At 44.5% G+C, this 23784-nt stretch overlaps 1 long non-coding RNA gene across 2 annotated transcripts; it reads left to right on the top strand.

Annotated features, from left to right (window-relative positions):
- The first annotated feature begins 74 nt into the window (after positions 1-74).
- On the top strand, positions 75-23753 carry LOC117201471 (uncharacterized). 2 transcript variants are annotated; one of them, XR_007472264.1, is made up of 4 exons: positions 75-289; positions 8974-10647; positions 17662-17705; positions 18704-23753. It is a non-coding gene; the product is annotated as an uncharacterized LOC117201471 (long non-coding RNA). The 2 variants fall into 2 exon arrangements; XR_007472263.1 differs by having other exon boundaries at positions 8974-17705.
- Positions 23754-23784: the final 31 nt, after the last annotated feature.

The following is a 23784-nucleotide window of genomic DNA, read 5'->3' as shown; positions in this document are numbered from 1 at the left end:
ATGCGCGGTACGCCCCGTCGCCCGCGGGGCCGGCTTCTCCGCATGCGCAGTGCTCCCTCCCTGTGCTACCCTCGCGTGTTCGTTCCCTCGGGGATCCTCGGAGAGTAGAGAGTTTACCTCTCTTGACCGTCGTCTGTTGTCCCCGCCGTAGGGAGGGGGGACGTATCTACATTCCTTTCCCCTCGCTCCCACCTTCCAGAACGAGGGCGACATCCTGAAGGAGAGCAAAAGGCAAGGACCCTCTTCTAGGAATTTCCCCTCCTCAGCTAGGAGTACAGCTTGGTCTCAGGTATTGCCACCTTCAGAGTTAAAGGCTTTTCTTTGTTTTGGTGAAGAATTGGCTAGATTAGGGTCTGTTGATAGATATCTTAATTCCGATCTTATCTGTTTGCCTCCTAGTGACTGAACTATTACATACTTCTACTGGTTAATAGCTGGCCTAGAGGTGAACTCCCCTACCCATCCCCGTGTCTTCAGTTTCTTCCCTTTTAGTTTTCCTTACAAAGTTGTTTTTTTTTTTTGGCGGTATGCGGGCCTCTCACTGCAGTGGCCTCTCCCGCCGCGGAGCACAGGCCCCGGACGCGCAGGCCCAGCGGCCATGGCTCACGGAACCAGCCGCTCCGCGGCATGTGGGATCTTCCCGGACCCGGGCACGAACCTGTGTCCCCTGCATCGGCAGGCGGACTCCCAACCACTGCGCCACCAGGGAAGCCCCCTTACAAAGTTTTTTTGATGCTCCCTGTGGCATGCGGGATCGAATCCGTGCCCCCTGCAGTGGAAGCACGGGATCGTAACCACTGGACCGCCAGGGAATTCTATTTTCCTTACAGTGTTAAAGTAGTTGAAAAAATATTGAAAAATTGGTGTATTAAAACTCATAACATTGGAGGACTTCCCTGGTGACGCAGTGGTTAAAAATCCGCCTTCCAATGCAGGGGACACGGGTTCGAGCCCTGGTCCAGGAAGATCTCACATGCTGCGGAGCAACTAAACCCCTGCACCACAGCTACTGAGCCTGCACTCTAGAGCCTGTGAGCCACAACTACTGAAGCCCTGGCGCCTAGAGCCTGTGCTCTGCAGCAAGAGATGCCACCCCAATGAGAAGCCTGCGCACCGCAAGGAAGAGTAGTCCCTGCTCGCTGCAACTAGAGAGAAAGCCCACAAGCAACAAGGAAGACCCAACAGAGACATAAATAAATTAATTAATTAAATAAAAATTACTTTAAAACCCCCCACAAAACTCACAATATTGGGACTTCTCTGATGGTGCAGTGGTTAAGACTCCAGGCTCCCACTGCAAGGGGCACAGTTGCACTCCCTGGTCAGGGAACTAGATCCCACGTGCATGCTGCAACTAAGGGTCTGTATGCCACAATTGAGGAGCCTGCATGCTGCAGCTAAGACCCAGTGCAACCAAATAAATATTAATATTAAAAAGTCGTGCTCAGTTATTACATTCTATTTAAAAAAAAAAACTTCACAACAGTATTTTAAGTATTTATACCAAAACCAGAATTTATTACAATTTTATATTCCTGGTCTTAATGGAAGCAAACATCAATAATACTATTAAAATATACTTATTAGTATATCTCATTTTCAATGGAGATTGTCTTTTTTTACAATTTTTCATGAGCCAGTAATTGTCTTTAACTTTTTTTTTTTTTTTTGGCTGCACCTCAGGGCTTGTGGGATCTTAGTTCCCCCACCAGGTATCAAACCGGCCCCAACAGTGAAAGCGCCGAGTCCTAACCACTGGACAACCAGGGAATTCCCAAACCACAGGATGTTTCTGAGTAAATAATTTTTTAAAAGTTATTCTTTTTATGAAAGGAATGTTTGCTTTACTTACCTGATAGTAAAAAGTAGTTCTTATACAGGAACACAGATCAAAGCCTTTCAGCACAACCAGCAAGTGTGGCTGCTCTTTGATATGAGGTAGGGTCTTGATTGGGTCATTATAAGAATATAGTTTCTCAGAGGAAGATGTTTTCACACCTCAGATTAGTATTTTTTCTTAAGTCAATAACTTAATGAACTTAATTATTCATTTATTGGCTAAGAAGGAATTCATTAACCAGAGGAAACATGAGCAATTACTCGTCCAGTAACCAACATGATACTAACTGGGTTTAAATTTCAGAAATAATAGATTTCTTTTACACTGATAACGCCTTTTAGCTGGGAGCTGTTGGTCTGTCTTTGGTTTTACATACTGTTAATATACCATGACAAATGATGTGACATACTTTAAGCCGCAATTTTTTTATTGCAGTATAGTTGATTTACAATGTTGTGTTAATTTCTGCTGTACAGCAAAGTGATTCATATATATATATACAGGGTTAGCCAAAAAGTTCGTTCAGGGCTTCCCTGGTGGCGCAGTGGTTGAGAGTCCGCCTGCTGATGCAGGGGACACAGGTTCGTGCCTGGGTCCGGGAAGATCCCACATGCCGCAGAGCGGCTGGGCCCGTGAGCCATGGCCACTGAGCCTGTGCGTCCAGAGCCTGTGCTCCGCAATGGGAGAGGCCACAAGAGTGAGAGGCCCGCGTACAGAAAAAAAAAAAAAAAAAAAAAAAAAAGTTCGTTCAGGTTTTTCCATAAGAATATATATATTCTTAGCACAGGGATATCAGCTCGGTGCTTTGTGACCGCCTGGAGGGGTGGGATAGGGAGGGTGGGAGGGAGGAAGATGCAAGAGGGAAGAGATATGGGAACATATGTATATGTATAACTGATTCACTTTGTTATAAAGCAGAAACTAACACACCATTGTAAAGCAATTACACCCCAATAAAGATGTTAAAAAAATTAAAAAATATATATATATTCTTTTTTACATTCTTTTCCATTATGGTTTATCACAGGATATTGGATATAGTTCCCTGTGCTATACAGTAGGATCTTGTTGTTTATCCATTCTATATATAATAGTCTGCATCTGCTAATCCCAACTCCCAATCCATCCTTCCTCCACTCCCCCCTCCTTTGACAACCACAATTGTTCTCTATGTCTGTGAGACTGTTTCTGTTTCATAGATAAGTTCATTTGTGTCATATTTTAGATTCCATGTGTAAGTGATATATGGTATTTGTCTTTCTCTTTCTGACCTACTTCATTTAGTACGATAATCTCTTGGTCCATCCATGTTGCTGCAAATGTATGCTGGATGTCTTAACTCTGCCTACATGTTAGAATCACTTGGAGAATTTTTAACAAATGCTGATGCCTGGGCCCCAGCCCCAGAGATTCTATTTAATTACTCTCGGGTAGGGTCCCAGCATCAGCATATTAAAAAATAATCTTCCTAGGTGAATCTAACATGCAACCAAAATTGAAAATTCTTGATTTAAACATTCCTCAGAGGTCAACTGATAGTTTAGAAGAGTGGAATGAACGACCATCGAGATTTAAAAGTTGAATCTATTTTACTTATTTGATTACTTGTCTTTCCCTGCATTCCAAGCTACATGCTTCATGAGAGCAGGAACTAAGTCTTATTCATCTTGGTATCCCCACAGCCTAGCATAGAACTTGGCATATAATCTCTTAATGAAGTATTTTTGAATGAAGGAAGAAATAATAGGACTTGGTAGTTGATTGGACATGGGATGATGCAGATAGTGGAGTCAAATATGTATTTATTATTTTACTTGTTTATTGGGCATATAGAACCCTGGAGAGCACTTGGGAAGAAGGAGTGTGTCTTGTGGGCTAATAACCAGGCCTCTGAAAGCATTATCAAGGCCTTGGTAGCTTTCAGATTTGAGGTCCCTCACTCCCAAGTTCATCCTATGAAGTCCTCAAATCTGTAGCTAGTACCAGAGGCTGGGTGCATTTCCAATAGGATTAGAAGTTGGACTTTGGGGTAAATTATTAAGTAATTAATCAGGAAACTTTTACATTATGAGTAAAAAGAAATCTTGTGAAGAAAAAAAAATCTTAAAGAATGTGCAAATGGTTGTTAGAGGTATCCACTACGGGAAATGGGATTGTTAGGGAGGAATTTAACTTTTTACTCTTATGTACCCATTTATCATTATATAGTGAACTTCTTTGTCTCTTGTTACCATTTTTGGCTTAAAGTCTATTTTGTCTGATTTAAGTGTAGCTATCCCTGCTTTCTTTTAGTTTCCACTTGCATGGAATGTCTTTTTCCATCCCTTCACTTTGATCCTCTGTGTGTCCTCAAAGCTGAAGTGAACCTCTTGTAGGCAGCATGTAGTTGTGCTGTTTTTCAATCCATTCATCCACTCTGTGTCTTTTGATTGGAGAATTTAGTCCATTTATATTTAACATAATTAATGATAGCTCTGGACTTACTATTGCCATTTTGTTAATTGTTTTCTGGACATTTGGTAGTTCCCTTTTTCCTTTCTCCCTTTCTTGCTGCATTCCTTTTTGAATTGATTATTTTCTATAGTGGTATACTTTGATTCCCTTCTTTTTATCTTTTGTGAATCTACTGTAGGTTTTTGCTTTGTGTTTACCATGAGGCTTACATATAACATCCTATAGGTATAACCATCTCTTTTACACTGATAACAATTTAACTTCAATGACAGACAAAAACTCTACCTCTCTACTTTCCCCTTTTATCTTTTTGATGTCACAATTTACATCTTTTTATTTTGTGTATTCATTAACAAATTATTGTAGTTCTCAGACATTATTTCTTCAAATAAGCTTTCTGCCTCCTTCTCCCTCACTTTTCCTTCTGGAACTCCAGTAATTTGAAAAATGTTTCTCTCTCTCTTTTTTTTGATGTAACCCATAGACCACATAGGCTTTCTTCATTCTTTTCTCTTTGATCTCCTTGAACTGGATAATCTCTAAATTCCTCTCTTCTATCTCACAGATTCTTCTGTGTGATCCATCTGCTGTTGCTCTCTATTGCATTTTGTGAATAATTTTTTTTTTTTTTTTGTCTGTGTTGGGTCTTTGTTGCTGCACGCGGGCTTTCTCTAGTTGCGGCGAACGGGAGCTACTCTTTGATGTGATGCTCAGGCTTCTCATCGTGATGGCTTCTCTTGGTGTGGAGCATGGGCTCTAGGTGCACAGACTTCAGTAGTTGTGGCACATGGGCTCAGTATTTGTGGCTCGTGGGCTCTAGAACACAGTCTCAGTAGTTGTGGCGCATGGGCTTAGTTGCTCCAAGGCATGTGGGATCTTCCCGGACCAGGGATCGAACCCGTGTCCCCTGCATTGGTAGGTGGATTCTTTTCTTTTTTTTTTAATTGGGGTATAGTTGTTTCACAACGTTGTGTTAGTTTCTATTGTACAGCGAAGTGGAGTTCCCTGTGCTATACAGCAGTTCTTATTAGTTATCTATTTTATACATATTAGTGTATATATGTCAAGCCCAATCTCCCAATTCATTCCCCCCTGCCCTCCCCACAAGGAGATTCTTAACAACTGTGCCACCAAGGAAGTCCCTTCATTGCATTTTTCATTTCGTTCATTGTGTGCTTCAGCTCCAGAACTTCTGTTTGGTTCTTTTTTGTGATTTCTCTTTGTTAAACCTCTCGTTTTATTTGTATATTGTTTTCCAGATTTCATTGAATTGTCCTTCTGTGTTTCCTTGAAGCTCATTGAGTTTCTTTAAAACAGCTATGTGAATTCTTTATTGGATGAATTGAAGATCTCTGTGTCTTTGGGTCTTGATACTGGAAGATTATTTTGATCCTCTGGTGGTGTGATGTTACCTTGATCTTTTATGTTCCTTGGAGTTTTGCTTTGCTATCTTCACATTTGAAGTAGCAGTCATCTTCTCCAGTTTTTACTAACTGCCTTCTGAAGAGAGATACCTTCTATTGGCCAGGCTAGAGATTCTGAGACTTTCTCAGACCTTATATGGGTACACATGCTCCATGCTTCTTGCTCCCTCTTGTGGCAGAATTCTTAAGCTTCTATGCCTTCTCTGGATGCTGCAAAGTTCTGACCGCTTCTCTTTCGTTTTCCCAAAGAAGGTGCTAAAGCTTTAGCACCACCAAGCCTGTGGTCTGTCCCCAGCCCACAGATTCAGGCTGGCTTTCTGTGTGTGTCCACTAGCAATGCATCAAAGTTTGTTCTCGCTGCTGCTGTCAGGAGCACACACAGGGACCTGGCCCCAAAGGGGTGGTGTGGTGTGGGTGAGGCACCTGGGGCACTGAGGGTGACGATGGACCACTTCGCAAGTGAGACATTCCCAGCGACGACGTATGGGTGGGCTTCCCGATGGAGTCCCTTTGCAGCTAGTAGGATTTGCATCCCTTTAAAGCCCTCAGAATCCTATCTCCACTCTCCCGGCCTCTTCCCGCGCTCCAGTCATGTAGTTCAGGATTCTGTACTGTGGATAGGGCAAGAGAGGAATGAGCCCCTTGGGCTGCATCCTGCACAACTGGGAAGGCTGGGCACTCACTCATATGCTTTCCCTTTCCCCTGTGGGCTGAGGAAATCTCTCTTGGCACCAGGTTGGGCTGCCTTGGGGGAGGAATGATGTGGGTAGAGTCAAGCGGTTCCTCTTACTCTCTCCATTGGTCCAGACCTGTATTTTTTTGCTCCTTTCATGTCCTAGAACTTTTCATCTGGAAAGCTGGACTTCAACAAAGGCTCTCTCACCCCTGGTTGATTCTAGGGACTCCCAGACCACAGCAGAGAGAATCTGGAGCCAGTTCATGGGCCACTGTAGGGTCTATAGCTGGGACCAAGGTCTGTCTGCCTATTACTTGAGCAGAGGTTGGCAAGACTCCTCCTGCATCCCTTAGCCTATGGTGCTGGATCCCACAGCTCCCTCAGTGGCACCTTTGTCCATGGATGGATGCCAAATTTTTGCTGTTGGTTAGGGTAAGAGACAAAAATGAGGAATGTCTATGCCACTCTGATGCCAACATCACCTACCCCATTTTAACTACCTTTACGTCTACAATTCAGTGGCATTAAGTATGTTCACACTGCTGTGCAACCATCACCATTATCCGTCTCCAGAACTTTATCTTCCCAAACTGAAAGTCTATACCTGTTCAATGGTAACTCTTCATCATCCCCTCCCCATCAGCACCTGGTAATCACTATTCTACTTTCTGTCTCTATGACTTTGACTATTCTAGGTACCTTTCATTTAAGAGGAATCCTACAATATTTGTCCTTTTGTGTCTGTTTTTTTTTTTCAGTTAGCATCCATGTTGTTCAAGGTCTGTAGATTTTCTAGCATGTGTCAGAATTTCTTTCTTTTTTAAAATTTTATTTTTATCTTATTTATTTATTTAAAAAATTTTTTTGGCTGTGTTGGGTCTTCATTGCTGCGCGCAGGCTTTCTCTAGTTGTGGTGAGCAGGGGCTACTCTTCATTGCAGTGCGCGGGCTTCACATTGCGGTCGGTGGCTTCTCTTGTTGTGGAGTATGGGCTCTAGGTGCGCAAGCTTTAGTAGTTGCAGCGTGAGGGCCCTAGAGCACGTGGGCTTCAGTAGTTGCGGTGCATGGGCTCAGTAGTTGTGGCAGGTGGGCTCTAGGGTGCGTCGGCTTCAGTAGTTGTGGCGCACGGGCTTAGTTGCTCCGCAGCATGTGGGATCTTCCTGGACCAGGGCTCAAACCCGTGTCGCCTGCACTGGCAGGCGGACTCTTCACCACTGTGCCACCAGGGACGTCCCTTCATTCCTTTTTAAGGCTAAAAATATTCCATTGTATAGATATACATTTTGTTTAGTCATTCATCCACTGATGAATATTTGGGCTGTTTCTCCCTTTTGGCTATCCTAGCTTTCTTCTTGGCACTGTTGACATTTGCTCCTTGTTATGGACTGAATTATGTCCTGCCAACATTCATATGTTCAAGCCCTAGTGTGACTTTCTTTGGAGAGAAGGCCCATAAGGAGGTCATAAAGATTAAGGTAATAAGGGTGAAGCCTTAAGCCAACAGGGCTGATGTCCTTATAAGAAGGGGAAGGGACACCAAAGATTTCTCCCTCCACGTGCACAGAGAGGAGTCCATTTGAGGACACAACCAGAAGGTGGCCACCTACAAGCCAGGAAGAGAATCCTCACCAGAAACCAAGTCTGCCAGCATCTCAGTATGAGATTTCTAGCCTCCAAAACTGCGAAAGTTTCTGTTGTTTAAGCCACTCAGTCTCCGGTGTTTTGTTATGGCAGTCCAAGCAGACTACTACAGACTATCCTGGGTAACTCTTTGTTGTGGGAAGGCTGTCTTTTATACAGTAGGACATTTTGCAAGCACCTCTGGGCTCTAATTGTGGGTAGACGCCAGTAGGACCTTCCTCTCCACCCCCAGGTTGTTGTGACCAACCAAAAATGACTCTAGACATAGCCAAGTGTTTCCTAGGAAGCAAAACTGTCCCAGTGGATTACCACTGCTGTAGAGGAATCGAAACATGTCTATCCAGCCCTGAAAGTCCTGGCCCAGTTGCTTTCCTTTTCATAGTGGGTGGCTGTGAGAGAAGGAAAAATATCCTGTGGGAGAAAGAGGCAAAGAGCTTAGGCTTCAGCCCACATTTCTGTTATCATCAGGCAATATCAGGATCCTGAGAAAGGACAAAAGACATATTCATCCTACCCACGTCATTTCTGTTTAACGAACAGGGATTATGGTACTGATTTTGTTGATGTTTTCTTGGTCCCACCTAACTTGTGCTCTGTAAGTAGCAAAAGCTATTAAAACTGGGTCATCTTTAACTTCTAATTGATGACTTGGTTGATGTTAAATGGAATAGGAATTTTGCCCTATTTATTCTAGAGAACACTGATTGTTGGATTTAGGAAAGGTTTAGTAAACTGGCTCTGAAGAATTTCTCCCTAAACCCACCTCTTCTGTAGGTTATTTATTGTATCACTAACATGTGGAGAGAACTTGGAATAATTAAGAAGAATCTTTCCCTCTGCCCCAAACACAATCTCAGAAAAGCTTTTCTGAAAATGGAAATGAACTGAATAGAAGCAAGGTCTTTGTTGCTATATCTTAAAAACTAAAATTTTTTTCAGGTTTAAGAAGAATAAATAAAATGGAGATACATTTGAGGCCTGGCTCTGCACACAAAAATGGATAATAGGCTCATTCTGGCTCTTGCATCCCAGATGAAGGTGGAGGTTCCTTCTGCAGGTAGACACCATAATGCTTTGCTTGCCTTTGACTCACCTTCTTGTTGTGCTATAATATTCATATGTTGACATATTCATGTTGTTCATATTGTTGACATATTCATAATTGTTATATTCATAACATATTCATATGTTCCTGCATCGGAACCCAGAGAAGGAGCAGTCTAAGGATGAAACTTATCCAGTCTTTAGCTGACAGAGCCATTCCAATCGATAACAGCAAATATCCTAACATAAAGTGAATGATGAATTGGCGGTACAAAATCAAGTAACTCCTTTCATGCTGCATCTCCTGTGACAAGGTGTTTAAAATAGGAGCACGTGGGATCCCAGCCACAGCGGATTTTTGCTGGTGGCAGAAAGACGAGAAAAAGAATTGGAAGAATTACCATTGAAAGGTTGACTGAAGAACTCATTTCAGAAGGACATTGTTTTCAATATGAAGTTTATTTGTACCCATAAGGAGCATGACTGATCAGACTAGAGTTCTACTCTATCTAGTTTTCTGGATATCGATAAAGAAGATAGTGTTCTAGGATCATCTTGATTATCTCCCATGAAAGACGCTCAAGAGAAGAGAATGCCCAGCTTGAATTCTGTATGGCTTTAGACAACTTCAGGAAGTAATCTGTTACTGAGTAAATCCTAGTGAACTTTTCTACTTTATAAAAACAAACATATGATCAAGAGAAAGTAAAGTCCACATGAACTTAAAAACCAACGGTTTGAGCCGCAATCATTGTATATCTGGATAGTGATCTGTAATTACTTCGTGTGGGTGAAATGTCTAGGATTTGCCATTCTGAACTTTATTTTTTGATTTAAAACTTTTTTTCTTTTTAATTTTTATTGAAGTATAGTTGATTTACAATGTTGTTTTAGTTTTACGTGTACAACAAAGTGATTCACTTACATATATATATTTTCTTTATGGTATATCCATATATGTGTATACATATACATATATATATTCATTTTCAGATTCTTTTCCATTATAGGTTATTAGAAGATATTGAGTATAGTTCCCTGTGCTACACAGTAGGACCCTGTTGGTTTGAACTTTCTCTAAATACAAACATGTCCTAAGGTTTCAGTGTTAGCAGGCATTTGTTGTTAAACAATCAGGTAGGCAGCCGAGATAGCATGGTTATTTAGTAAATTCAGTGCAAGGAAAAGGCTTCTTGGGGCCGTATTTACACACCAGGCCATGGGGATTTGACAGAACAGAGGAACTCCATCCCCTTGGGCAAGTTACCTCTGTAACCTCAGTTTCTTCACTAGTAACAATATCCGCCTCATTTGGCATTTGAGAGCATTAAATTAGCAGGCCTAGGAGAGTGCCTGGCATAACAGCTAATGTCTATTAACTTGTTTCAGGCCTGTCTCCCATAGAGCCAGAATTTGCAGCCAGCTGAGTGGAGAGGTGAAATCTGTCCTTATCTACCATTTTTCTGAACAAGTCAGATTCTTCCCTGAGGCACGGGTGCCAGGGAAGGAGTTGGAGGCCTCATCTGACAACTTTCAGGTGGACTTATTCTAAAGCCGAAGTACATGCAAGTACGAGAATGGAAACAACTCAGAGGGCTAATCTTTTCGGTATCAAGCCTAGAACTTTTGAGATTTGATTTCTCACCCCCAAGTTACAGGTCTTCAGCCCCTGTGGTTCAGTGGAAAGGTGCAGAAGTGGAAACTCTAGGCTGTCTCTGGTAGACACCCCCTCTGTAGTATGTGCTACATACTTTCTTTTCTCATTTATTTCAGTTTCCCCAAGGAGATGATTGGAACACTCATGTACTCTCTTCTCCAAGACTTCTAGACCCTAGTTATCCTTTAAAATTTGTCATTGGACGCTTGCATTTATGCATTTCACCTTTTTTCCCAATAAAATCTCAGTACAGAGAAATGCCCTAAACAGACCCTTTGATAAACTTGCAACCTAACGAGAAGCTTATTTCATCAAGTTCTACAAAATAATTGTGCTTGTCCAAGAAATTTGCAGATGCCCTTTACACACTTTTTTTTTTTCTTTTTTTTTTTTTTTTTGCAGTACGCAGGCCTCTCACTGTTGTGGCCTCTCCCGCTGCGGAGCACAGGCTCCGGATGCGCAGGCCCAGCGGCCATGGGTCATGCGCCCAGCCGCTCTGCGGCACGTGGGATCCTCCCGGACCGGGGCACGAACCCGTGTCCCCTGCATCGGCAGGCGGACTCACAACCACTGCGCCACCAGGGAAGCCCCCCTTTACACACTTTTAACAATGTTTTTAAATAGATGCTTTTAACAATGCTTTTAAAGTTTAGGACAACTTCATAATGCGGTCTAGAGTTGTAGAAAGCATATCAGATTAGGGATCTGAGGACAGGGCTTCAAAATTTGCAAAAACACCTGGACACTGAGATGCAGACATGTCAGCTATATGAAGCCTTGCCTTCAAACAACAGCTATTTAATTAAATCTGTGCAATAAAGCTTTATTGGTGAGACTGTAGAGGTGGACACAGGTGACAATGTGAGAATGGATGGAGAGATGACAGAGAATAAACAGGAATGGGTCCTAGCAATATGTGGGTTAGTCCTAAGACACAAATGGCATATTTTAGGCAGAAGTGGGAAAAATATTCTAGCTGGATATAATATATAAAATATTCAAGGCAGCATGGAGTGATGCAGGATCATATATGAGTAATGACAAGTAACTTAGTATGGCTACGGTGGAAACTGGGTTCTGTAAAGAGGGGAGAGGCCAGAAAGTAACAAGCTGGAGAGGTAGGCAGGGCCCAGATAATATGGAACTTTATAACAAGTTCATGATTGGGGGTTTGATCCTGAAAGCAGAACAAATCTTCATGAGTTTTTTTTTTTTTTTTTTGGCGGTACGTGGGCCTCTCACTGTTGTGGCCTCTCCCGTTGCGGAGCACAGGCTCCGGACGCACAGGCTCAGCAGCCATGGCTCACGGGCCCAGGCGCTCCGCGGCATGTGGAATCTTCCCAGACCGGGGCACGAACCCATGTCCCCTGCATCGACAGGCGGACTCCCAACCACTGCACCACCAGGGAAGCCCCTCTTCATGAGTTTTAAGTTGAAAAGTACAGTGGGCCTGGGCTGTCCAAACTCTATATATTCCAAAGGTCTTTAGGACTGGTCCTTGACCACTCTTTGGAGATAACTTCTGAGCTTGGAATATGCCACCTGAGAAGAGTATTTTGTATATCTGGGCTTTGGACCACACCATATAGCTTACACTAATAATGTGATTTATGGTAAGTGCCTATTTTTGTATACTTAGGGGCTTTAGGCTACACTACATCAGTTTGACCTTGGTGGGGAGGGCTGGAGACTGTGCCTACGTGCCTACATAACTGACCCCCAATAAGAACCCTGGACACCAGGGCTTGGGTGAGCTTCCCTGGTCAGCAACACTTCACACATGTTGTGAAAAGGCTGGGAAAATTAACTGCTGTCTGTGCTCCTCCACTGGGAAAAGATAGTTGGAAGCTTGTGCCTGGTATATCCTAGACTCTGCCTTATATGACTTTTTCCTTTGCCGATTTTAATCTGTATCCTTTAACAATAATAAACCGTAACCATCAGTATAACAGCTATTCCGAATTCTGTGAGCCCTTTTAGTGAATTATCAAACTGAGGATGTTCTTGGGCACCCCACACACAAGACATAAAAAACAACATTTACATTTAACATTTAAGAATTAATACATTTGGTCATGAGAATGATGGATTTGAGGGGGCTGTTATTAGGGAGTCCAGAAAGGAGACGTAAAGGCCTCAATGAAAGCAGTATTAGTAGAGACGGGAGTGTTGATGACAAATGAAAAAGCCTTGATGACTGATGGTGTGTGCAGGGGAAGTTGGGGAGTAAGTGGTGTAGGAATTGGGATCAGCGGTCTTGAGTAACTACACTTATAGTAGCTACATTTTCTAAGATTGGATGCACAGGAAAAGACCAGTTCTGGAATAAGAAGGATGAATTCTGCTGCAGGCATGTCAGAATTAAATGCTTGGCCAAGATCTAGGTAGATAGGTCTAAGGGGAACATCTCCAATCTGAGATAGATGTAACCAGGTGTGGGAAACATCCCCAACCAGAAAGTAGCTGAGGCTATGGAATAAGAAAGATCACCCTGAAGAAATATGCAGAGAGCAATGAGAAGAGAGTCAAGTCCAGCACCTAGTGGCACACTGGCTGGTTGTTTAACCCCCATGTCTTCTGTAAGGCAAGGGGCCGTGCTGGCTCTTCTCTACTAAATTTCTCCTTACCTATGTAGGTCCTCTGGCTCTCCTCCAACTCAACAGAACACTTGTCTATTTCTTGCAGATTTAGTGCCTGTCATATCATAGGTACTCAAATACTTCTTTAACAGGGCGATTCTGAAACAAATTAAGAACAGCTACTACAGGGGGACCTCCCTGGCGGTCCAGTAGTTAAAACTTCGCCTTCCAATGCAGGGGGTGTGGGTTCGATCCCACATGCCTTGCAGCTAAAAAACCAAAAAACATAAAACAGAAGCAATATTGTAACAAATTCAATAAAGACTTTAAAAAGCATCCACATCAAAAAAAAAAAAAAAAGAAAGAAAAAAGAACAGCTACTACAGGAAAGAGGTAACATTTTTGGCTACCAGGGTTGAAATCCTATGATTAGATGAGAAAATCATCACTCATTTAAGTGCCACGTACAGTTTGTCAGCTGGAAACAGTTATAAAAGTTGAGAAGTTGGGCGTGGGAGGGCAGAAAGACATGCACAAGCCAGAAGGACTCTACTACCTTTTAGAGCTGGTAAATCTTTTACAGTAGATGAGGAATCTCTTAAGTTACGTCTAACTCAGCTATTGCCAGCACTCAAGTATTTCTTTGATGGTGTTCCACAGAATGCTCATCCCCAGAGAGATGCTTCACAAATAGAAAGTTTCTTTGTCAAGTGGGTTTGCGAAATGCTACATATGCCTGGAGTTTCATCATGCACAAGAGTACTCTAAAGACTCTGGGAGGGCTTCCCTGGTGGCGCAGTGGTTAAGAATCCGCCTGCCAATGTAGGGGACATGGGTTCGAGCTCTGGTCCGGGAAGATCCCACATGCCACAGAGCAACTAAGCTTGTGCACCACAACTACTGAGCCTGCGCTGTAGAGCCCGCGAGCCACAACTACTGAAGCCCACGTGCCTGGAGCCCGTGCTCCTCAACAAGAGAAGCCACTGCAATGAGAAGCCTATGCACCGCAACGAAGAGTAGCCCCCGCTCGCCACAACCAGTGAAAGCCCACACACAGCAACAAAGACCCAATGCAGCCAAATATAAAAATAAATTAATTAATTAATTAAAAATAAATAAATAAACGCAAGTAGAAGCTTTAATCTTTTCTCCCACACCCCAGTGCATTTTCTTGTTTATTCCCTATGGTTCATGCACCTCTCTATGAAGACCCTAGATGATGTCCTGCCCCCTCCATTTATTTCAGCTCTGACCTGTAAAATGGGTGAGAGGGAAAACCTTACATCCTTTATGAGAGTGGAGCTTTAAACTGAAGTAGAATTTTTTAAAAAGACTTCATTTTTAAAAAGCAGTTTTAGGTTTATAACAAAATCGAGAGGAAGGTACAGAGATTTCCCAAATACCTCCTGCCCTTGCACATGGGTAGCCTCCCCCGTTAGTAACATCACCTACCAGAATGATACATTTTTTTTTTCTTTTGGCCACATCACACGGTTAGTTCCCAAACCCGATCCCCAGGGATCAAACCCGGGCCCCCACAGTGAAAACGCCCAAGTCCTGACAATTGGACCGCCAGGGAATTCCCAAATGGTACTTTTTTTTTTAACCAAAGATGGACTTACATTGATACATCATAATCATTCAAAGTCCATAGTTTACCTTAGGGTTCACTGTTGGTGTTGTACATTCTATGGGTTTGGACAAAAGTATAACAACATATATCCATCATTATAATACCTGTAAAAAACAAAATTCAACCAAGTAAATTTAAAGATCTAATTGGCTCTGTTTTAACTTACTGTTTAACTTACTGTGAGTATTTAACTTACTGTGAGTATTTTCACTGCCCTAAAGTCCTCCATGCTCTGCCTATTCATCTCCCCCCAGCCCCTGCAACCATGGATCATTTTGTTGTTTCCATAGCTTTGCCTTTTTCAGAATATCATATAGTTGGAATCATATGGTATGTAGCCTTTTCAGATTGGCTTCTTTCACTTAGTAGTATGCACTATGGTTCTTCCATGGCTTTCCATGGCTTGATAGCTCGTTTCATTTTAGCACTGAGTAATATTCCATTGTCTAGATGTACCACAGTTTATCAGTTTACCTACTGGAAGACATATTGGTTGCCTCCAAGTTTTGGCAGTTATGGTTAAAGCTGCTACGAACATCATGTGCAAGTTTTTGTGTGCACAGAAACTTTCATCTCCTTTGAGTAAATACCAAGGGGCGTAATTGCTGGATCTTATGGTAAGAGTATGTCTAGTTTGGTAAGAAATTGCTGAACTGTCTTCCAAAGAGGCTGTACCATTTTGCATTCCTGTTAGCAATGTATGAGAATTCCTGTTGCTGCACATCCTTGCCAGCATTTGGTGTTGTCAGTGTTCTGGATTTTGGCCATTCTAATAGGTGTGTAATTGTACTGCATTGTTGTATTAATTTGCATTTCCCTGATGACATATAATGTGGTGCATCTTTTCACATGCTTCTTTGCCATCTGTATATCTTCTTTGGTGAGGTGTTTGTTAAGCTTTTTGGGCTGCTTTTTATTTTTATTTTATTTTATTTTTGCGGTACACGGGCCTCTCACTGTTGTGGCCTCTCCCGTTGCGGAGTACAGGCTCGGGACGCGCAGGCTCAGCGGCCATGGCTTACGGGCCTAGCCGCTCTGCGGCATGTGGGATCTTCCCGGACTGGGGCATGAACCCGTGTCCCCTGCATCGGCAGGCGGACTCTCAACCACTGCGCCACCAGGGAAGCCCTCTTCTGCCCATTTTAAAATCAGGTTGTTTGTTTTTTGATGTTGAGTTGTATGAGCTGTTTACATATGTTGAATATTAGCCCCTTATTGGTCATATAATTTGCAAATATTTTCTCCCATTCAGTATGTTGTCATTTTGTTTTGTTGACGATTTCCTTTGCTGTGCAAAAGTTTTTAAGTTTAATTAGGTCCTATTTGCTTATTTTTGGTTTTATTTCCTTATTGCTCCTTATTGCTTTAGGAGACAGATCCAAAAGGATATTGCTACGATTTATGTCAAAGAGTGTTCTGCCTGTGTTTTCCTCTAGGAGGTTTGTGGTTTTCAGTTTTAATTTAGGTATTTAATCCATTTTGAGTTTATTTTTGTATATGGTCTTAGAGAATGCTCTAATTTCATTCCTTTACAGGTATCTGTACTGTTTTCCAGAGCACCATTTATTAAAGAGACTGTCTTTTCTCCATTGCATATTCTTGTCTCCTTTGTTGTAGAATAATTGACCATGAGTGCATGGGTTTATTTCTGGGCTCTCTATTCTGTTCCATTGATCTATGTATCTGTTTTTGTGCCAGTACCATACTGTTTTGATTACTGTAGCTTTGAAGCATAGTCAAGTCAGGGAGCATAATTCCTTCAGCTCTGTTCTTCTCTCTCAAGGTTGTTTTGGCTATTCGGGATCTGTATGATATCACTTATATGTGGAATCTAAAAAATACAATAAACTAGTGAATATAACAAAAAAGAAACAGACTCACAGATATGGAGAACAAACTGGTGGTTACCAGTGGGGAGAGGGAAGGGGGGAGGGGCAATATAGGGATAGGGGATTAAGAGGTATAAATTATTATGTATAAAATAATCTACAAGTATATATTGTACAATATGAGAATATAGCCAATATTTTATAATAACTATAAAGTATAATCTTTAAAAATTGTGAATCACTATATTACACACCTGTAACTTACATAATATTGTATATTAACTCTACTTCAATTAAGAAGCTGTACTGTTTCTGATGAAAACTTATTAAAATTGTAAGGTTGTACCCTATTTATTCCCCTATTGATAGGCATTTATGTTTTTTCCATTACTTTGCTGTTATAAAACTGTTAAAATGAATAGCCTTGAGCATATGCCATTTCATTTTTTTGCCAATATATTTTTGTGACAGATTCTTAGAATGGGATTCCTGAATCAAGAGGTAAATGCATATTGTTTTACTCTGTACTCATTAAACAACAACTCCCCTCTTCTTTCCTGCAGCCCCTGGTAACCACAGGGATATAAAGTTTTTTCAAAAACCGCAAAACAGAAACCCAAAATGGATGGGTATCTTTATCCTTATATCTGTGTCTCTGAGTTTTCAGAATAATATCAAGATAATTTTTCAATAGACAAGCTTTCTTGAATTACAGTTTATTAATCTGATTTTGTTTTAATTTTAATTTTTTTCTCTGAATCACAAGAGTTTAGGTTCTCATAGAAATTTGGAAAATAAAGATACAAAGATAAAAATAAGAATCGTGCAATTGCACCAACAGAAGATAACCAGTAACCATTTCGATATGCTTCATTCATTTTCCAGATTTTTCTTCTTCACTCTTCTGCTTGTTCCAGAGACAGCCCCATGTAAGCATGTGTAGTGGGTATATGCATATAGATATGTCTATATATGGCTCTCTCTCTGTTGTATGATCTGTAAGTATAAAGGCAGTATTACACTGTAAATTTCTACTTTTTAAAGTATTTTAAAATGACCATTAAATATTCTTCAAAAACACTCTATATTAGAATGAATGCATATTTTACCATATGAAAATCTCATAATTTAACTACCTTTTAATTGTTGTATATTTAGGTTGTTTCTAGGTTTTTGCTCTTTGTTAAGGATCAACTTTGTGTATAAATCTTGTCTGAGGAGTTTATTTCCTTAGAGCTATTTCTAGAAATGAGTTGCTGGGTTAAAGGGTGTGCTGGTCTGTATCAGGATTCACTGCTCTATTATTTGTGGTCTCAAAAGCTGGAGCATGTGCATAGATTCACATGCTCCACTGTATGCATAGAGTTATTTTATCTTCTAATCATAGAAGAGCACCCACTTCGATCACCTAGAAGAAATCATTTTACTCACCAAACATTGTAGCAACCTTTTGTCATAGACCAGGATGAAAACTGAAGATGTAGTTAGACTGAGACCAACACTAGGACACAGTTAACTGATATGCTTAACTCACCCTTAGCAAGTGAGGTGCTTTGGCTCCATTCACATTGTGTCATTTCCCCTCATCTCTCAGCACATTCAACGGAGGCCCCTCTGGACCAGACTTATAATTTAGGTTATTTTAAATATGTTAATTAAGGAGAGAGTAGGTCATTAGTATATTTGGTGATGGTCTCAATGCTCCAATTATTTAACATATTTGGGAACAAATTATTCTGCATAAATGAGCTTTGCAGATGATTGAGGATAACCAGTTAAAACAGTAGTTTGGGGTACAAAAGTTTCAATATTGCGAACAGATTTCCTGACTTCTTAATTATAATGAACACATCAGTATAAATGAGTTTTCCTCCATGCATAGTGATTGGGAACTTCCTGAAAGCAAAAATCTTTCTCCCTAAACCAGAAGAGGATCTCAGGCACAAAGCCTTGCAGAGGTGAGACAGACACAGCAGCATCTTCACATTTGAAGGAGGGCAGTGCGAGGTATGGACTCTTCATCAACCGGATTAATACATTTTTAAAAAATTTATTTATTTTTGGCTGTTTTGGGTCTTCGTTGCTGCGCACGGGCTTTCTCTAGTTGTGGCAAGTGGGGTCTACTCTTCGTTGTGGTATGTGGGTTTCTCATTGCGGTGGCTTCTCTTGTTGCGGAGCACGGGCTCTAGGCGTGCAGGCTTCAGTAGTTGTGGCATGCAGGCTCAGTAGTTGTGGCTCGTGGGCTCTAGAGCACAGGCTTAGTAGTTGTGACGCACGGGCTTAGTTGCTCCGCGGCATGTGGGATCTTCCCGGACCAGGGATCGAACCCATGTCTGCTGCATTGGCAGGAGGATTCTTAACCACTGTGCCACCAGGGAAGTCCCCAGATTAATACATTATTGACACTAAATTGCTTTTCTGATTCATAAAAAAAAGTCTTTCTCCCTAGATTTATGTGGGATAATTTATCCCTTGTTGCCCATGGAGACCTTCAGAAGAAAGAAAATGGTTTTTACCCCATGTTTTGGAGAGTCTGAAACCCATAAGCTGTTTGGACAAGCCTTAATTGGATACCTGTTTTGTGCCAGGCAAGCCAGTGCTGGGCGTTCAAGAGGAGAGACCTAGGTCTTGCCTTGAGGAGCTCACTCCCGTGAGGAGAGAGTAACCTCAGAGTGTGGCACATGGATGCCCTGATGCCGCAGGCTTTCATAGGAGGCAGACAGGAGTTTGGCACCATGTAGAAATGAATTTGAGTCTGGCTTCCCCTGCTTCTTGGTTCTTAGCTTCTCTGAGCCTCAGTTTCTTCCTGTGAAGATGGGGACACCAGGGGTCTGAGGTTGTGATAAGATCATGCACTGGATGCCCTTAGCACACTGTAGCAGGTGAGATGTGACGTCACCTTAGGTGCCAGTATCTTTAGGAGGGCTTGGCAGTGGGGATGGGGAGGGGTCCAGGGTTCCACTCTCAGAAGTAGTTATGACTAATTGGGTAGGGCTAGCACCAGGGACAAAGGGGGACAGATGTGTGCCACAACTGTCATCTCTTTTTGATACTGAGCACCTACTGTGTACCTCTTCCCGGCCTCACAAGGGCCCTCAGAGGCCTTGTTGCCCTCGACCAGATGAAGAGCCTGAGAAGGAGAGGGAGGGAGTGGAGTGGGGGGCTTGCTCAGACACAGCTGCAGCTTCACTCCCCTTTCCCACCACTGGTGCTCTGTCTTTTACCAGAACTCACTCTGTGACGTTGAGCCTGTCTTTGCCCCCCTCGGGAGAGCTGGTTTCAGGGGAATCAGGGACGCCAGGCTTCCCACATTTAAAGTTTTAAAGAGCGTTCCAGTCCCTTCCCCTCCCCCAAGTCTCCTCTCGTCGGACGCCCAGGTGAGCGCTGGGAGCTGCCCGCAGGTGATGATAATACCAACAGAGTACCTCGCATTTGCTCCGCGACCCGACCTGTGCTAAACTCCTTTCCTCCGTAATTCTCCGCAATGCCCAATCCGAGACATCCCGGGGCCGAATTCGCCCCGCGGGCCCGGCCCCCTTTCGTGATCAAGATGCAGAGGCCCCGACGGCCTCCCAGCACCGCCCCACGTGCCGCCCCTGGCGGCTCCGCCCGGGCCCGCGCGCGAGAGAGACCGGGGGCGGGGCCTCGGGGAGGGGGTTCGGCCGGGCTCGGTGACTACACTGGCCCAACAGACCGCCCCACTCCTGCCACCCTCCGATGGGTCCACTGTCTTTGTGCCCGCCAGTAGGGCTGTCGCTGCTGCTGCTACTGGGACCCGGACTCGGGCTCAGCTCAGGTGAGTGAGGGATGGGCCCCCTCCAAGGACCCAGGAGTTCCTGGGGCTCCCCCAGTCCTCCCCAGGGTGCCAGGAGCCCTGCCTCCCCAGCCCTCCCAGGGGATCCAGGAGCCCTACAGCCCCCAGCCCTACTTTCTGTGGTCCACCCACACGTTGCTTCCCAGCTTCGTGGGAGCCCTGTCCCCCCGCACTGTCACCCCTGTCCTCCCCTAGAGCCCCTCATTCACAGCTTCCAGGGACCCAGAACTAGCCCAGTCCTCCCCCAGGGCCTCAGTGTCCTCCCCCAAAACCCTTTCCACTCACTGGCACCCTCTCCAGTGACCAGACCTCCCCATCCACCTGGCCTGGTGCCCCGTGAACTGAGCCTTCACTCCACCTGTCCCTGGGGTCTGCAGTAGGACCACCAGGGGGACACGAGAGGCTGAAAGGAGCAGGGGAAGAAGGGGCCCAGCCCTACCTGGGGTCGGGGAAGAACGCAATGTCCCCTTCTCAACCACCCCAGACGTCACCCTCGGATAGGTCCCCTTGGCATATTACCCACAGGGACATGTGCAGACGCCACAAGCACAGAGACACACAGGCACAGGACACCCCCAGCCTCATCTGGGCACTCAGGTGCTGGGCTCATGGACAGGCTCACACACAGACACAGGCAAAGACACCGCAAGGGAAACGCACACACCCACACACCCACACTCAGGGATACCGAGACAGCCCCATATGGACACACATACAGAGAGAAGCACACACACACAAACACACACACACCCTCAGACCCACAGGAAGCCTGGACAGCCTTGGCATTCCCAGCAGAGGCTGTTGTGGGCAGACACAGCAAACAGCCCCCAGAATGACCTGCCCCACCTAAGCTGGCATGGAGGGAGTGTTTGCCTTGGTTACAAATCCAGTGCTGGGTGTCCACCCATGCCTGGGTTCTCCCTAGGGCTGAGTCCAGGACCCTGAGATGCCAGAGGGTGGGTCAGGTCAGGGTGGGGAGACCTCTGGGGACAGCTTTAGGGTGTGGGTTTGGAACTGGGGTCCTGTCAGATGTGCTTATTTCTTTTTCAAGTTTTTATTTCATTTTATTTATTTTTGGCTGCACCACGTGGCACGCAGGATCTTAGTTCCCCGACCAGGGATGGAACCCACGCCCCTGCAGTGGCAGCACAGAGTCTTAACCACTGGACCGCCAGGGAAGTCCCCAGATGTGCTTAGACTGGGAGCGTTCCATGGGGCTTGGTGGATCCAGGGGTCAAGGAAGCTTTTCTGAAAGCCCACTGCATGCCAGGGGATCCGGAGCTGCCCGCAGCAGAGATCTGTCCAGGCTGAAGGGTCATGCCCATGAGCAGACAGTGGCACAGCGTGACAAGGGCCCCTGTGGTCACATGGGGGTGAAGCAGATTCTAGAAGGAGGTGATGGGTGAGCTGGGTGAGGATGGGGTGAGGGCACTTGCAGCATGGGGTGTATGTGACAGGCAGTTTAACTGGAGGAACAGGACATGATGAGTGGGGTCCATGTGGGGCACGTTGAGAGAGGGTGCTGGAGCGGGGGGAGGGTCAGCTCCTGCAGGGCCTCTGATCAGTGAGGACCCTGAGCTTTACCTGGAGGGGGACGGGAGCCTGGGGAGGTTTCAAGCAGAAGTGTGGGCAACTGGGGGCAGCACTCAGGAAGTCCTGTGAGAGGAGGACGGGTCATCCAGAGAGGAAGGCAAAGCTTTTAACTCTAAACTCGTTTTTACATTTTGTTTCTATTTAACTTATCTCCAGTCCCCTATACGAATATGCTGCTTTTCCCACTGAGAAAAAAACAAAATTGAGGGAATTCTCTGGTGGTCCAGTGGTTAGGACACCGAGTTTCCATCGCTGGGGACACCACTGTTATCCCCAATCGGGGAACTAAGATCCCGCAAGCCACGCGGCACAGCCAAAAAAAAAAAAAAAAAAAAAAATTGAATTGAATTTTGGTTTGGACTCTTCAAAAAAGTCAGCATGATAAATTCTTGTTCCAGATAAAAAGACTTGAAACAGACATGATGATTAAAGGCAATGCAAAAATCTCCTCTGGATCCTCAGTCCTGGAGCAGTGGGCAGAGAGCGGGTTCCCAGGAATCAGGCCAACCTGGGCACGAGTTTCTGCTCACCAGCTCACCAGCTCTGAGACCTGGGATGGGTCCTTTTGCTTCTCGTAGCCTCAGTCTCTCCATCTGTAAGTGGGAGAATAGCCACCCGTGAGACAAGGAAGTTGACAACAGATGTCGCCTATAAATTGGGGAGCACAGTGCCCGGTGCAGGGCGAGGTCCCAGTGATAGCATCTCCTTACTGTGGCTGATTGTGTATTTTGACTAAGCGCCAGAGTGGACTCATGGCCCTCACCAGAAGAAGCAGTGGCTCTGGGATTCTCTGATGCCCAGCTCACAGCAGGTTTGGAGGCCCCTTACCCCGAGCAGTGGACCCCTTGATGCCCCTAAGCTCTGTCACCCTGGCAGGGCTCCCTTCCTCCTTGGGCAAGGAGGAAGGAGCACTGGATTGGGAGTCAGAAACCCCCAGTCAGGTCAGGTTCTTGTGGGCTGTGTGACTTTAGGGTTGTCCTTCCCACCTGGGCCTCCTCTTTCTTCCATGTGAGATGCAGGGGTTCCAGTCGCACCAACTATGTACTGCTATGTGTCACAGCCACATGGGGGATCCAGAAAAATGGCTGGGATGTGGCCGCAGGGCCTCCCCGTGTGGGAGGAAGCTGTGCCGGGCAGTGAAAATAAGAGATGCAAAGGGCCCTGAGCCAGAGTCTGGAGGGCAGTGGTGGGGGCAGTGGAGACCCAGGGAGAGGGAAGCCCCCGCAAAGGAGCCTGCCTTGATGGCAGGGACTCTGTTCAGCTCACTTCTGATGTCCAGTGCCCAGCACGGGCAACTGGACAGACGTTTGATGTGCGACTTGCAATCTGACTCTGTCTGGAGTTGATAAGGGCAAAGGATTGGGGATCAGGGCATTCCAGGAAGAGGGAACAGCCTGTGCAAAGGCCCAGAGGTGTGAGTTGTTTCAGATGCTGTGGCTCTGTGACCTGTTTTCTCCTTCATGGCTGCCTTGAAGGTATTGATAACAATAGTTAGAGCTCATTGTGTGCCGGGTGCTTTACATGCATGATCTCATTCCATTCCAGGGAGTGAGATCCCCTTATTCCCCTGTTTCACAGATGAGGAAACCAAGGCACAGAGA

Source organism: Orcinus orca, chromosome 16 (genome assembly GCF_937001465.1).
Source record: "Orcinus orca chromosome 16, mOrcOrc1.1, whole genome shotgun sequence".
In the NCBI taxonomy this organism is placed as follows: domain Eukaryota; kingdom Metazoa; phylum Chordata; class Mammalia; order Artiodactyla; family Delphinidae; genus Orcinus; species Orcinus orca.
Note: the sequence above shows the minus strand (reverse complement) of the source record. Positions and strands in the feature narration are given on the sequence as shown.